This window comes from Palaemon carinicauda, chromosome 23 (assembly GCF_036898095.1).
Source record: "Palaemon carinicauda isolate YSFRI2023 chromosome 23, ASM3689809v2, whole genome shotgun sequence".
NCBI lineage: Eukaryota > Metazoa > Arthropoda > Malacostraca > Decapoda > Palaemonidae > Palaemon > Palaemon carinicauda.
In genome coordinates, this window is record NC_090747.1 from 9008976 (window position 1) to 9010865 (window position 1890).

Consider the following 1890-nt stretch of genomic DNA (forward strand, 5'->3'; position numbering starts at 1 on the left):
TCTTTGTAGTTGGGCTCTAATTGTGCATATTTGGGTTGAAAGGCATCGTATCTTGGGTCCTTTTGTTCATAGCGCATTATACACTTGGCTTGTTTTTTTGTTTCTTTTTTTTTTTCATTTTTACTTTTATTTTTCCATAGTCTCTTTGCTTTGGGATTTTATGACTTTCAATAATGGGTGCAGGATGCATATTTCGACAATGTTGAATCTGCACCCTTTTCTTTCTTTCAGGTTTTTGTATATTTCTGGATAAAGATCTCTGTATTCGCATCCATATACGTCTAAATATGCACATTTACCATATATTTCAAAATTATGGAATATCTTTGGATGCTTGTAGTAGCATCTTTCGCCAAATCTGCAATTCCCTCTTTTCAGTAAATAGCAGACTATATCTTCCCTTTTTTCTTCTTTCTCTTGCTCTTCCCTAAAAGTATGTAGGTCTGGGTAGAGTCTCTGTGATTGATTATTTGTTTCCATCTCATAATTTATTTCCTAGTAAGCATGTTGCTGAATGGCATCATATGTTGTATCAATGATGTTCTTTTTGTCCTTACACATATCCTGTTAAATTTTCTCTTCTTCTTCTTCTTCTTCTTCTTCTTCTTCTTCTTCTTCTTCTTCTTCTTCAACTATTTGCAGATTCAGTCTCGACTTAATTATATTTTCTATCCAGACTAAGCATGTTCAGCAAAATACCTTTGTGTCTTTATTATTTATTATTTGTTGTACATCAGCGCAAGTAGGGTGTGTTGGTACATGACATGCATCGCATTTCCTAATCAGTTGTTGCAGATTTATAATGCTGTACCCCACCTTACATGTATTGCACCATTTTGGCATTCTTTTTCCCAATGCATCCATCAGCATATTCATCATATTGAACTTGTTATTATTCTTTGATGGAATTTGCTGATTGATATAAACTTTCTTTATAAGTCTCTTTATCATCTGGATCTTTTTGGGAATTTCTTCTTTTATTTTGATGATGTTTTCCGCAGACCTGCTCCAGTTTGTTGGATCATATTGTGTCAATATGTTTGAGAATATTTTTCCGTCACACTAGTTGGAGTTACTAGCGACCTCTGTTATCAGGAGGTGTACTTCTTGTTGTGCCAACTCATGGAATTTACTCTTGCTGATTGCAGCAATATCCCTCCATGTCTTGCCTGTCTTATAGCTTGCCATCTTGTTCATATTTTTAGTGATTCACAAGATAACTATCCTATGCTGACGTTTTATTCCACTTTTCTAACCGCAAACTAATCACCGACTATTCACAAAAACATGTAGCTATATTGCACTCGATAGCCTTTTGTTATCCGCATTAAATAAGCTGATACAGTAACACTCGCCGATGTGAATGTGGTCAAAACGGTGCTAAGGTTAAGGAAAGGTACCAACTTCTAAATAATATTATCATTATTATTATTATTATTATTATTATTATTATTATTATTATTATTATTATCATTAATATCATTTTTATTATTATTATTATTATTATTATTATTATTATTATTATTATCAATATTATTATTATTTTTATTATTATTATTTTTATGATGATTATTGTTTTTATTATTATTATTATTATTATTATTATTATTATTATTACTATTTTTTTTATTTATTACTATTATTATATTTTTATTCATTATTATTATTAATATTATTATAATAATAATAATTATTACTATTATTATAATTATTATTATTATTATTTTTACTTTGTTAGTATTATTATTATTATTATTATTATTATTATTATTATTATTATTATTATTATTATTGAAAAAAAACAGGATGCTATAAGTCTAAGGGCATAAAACTGCTGGCATACTGTGTAGTATTAACCATTGTGAAGAAGAAGGTTTGACTTTTAGTGAT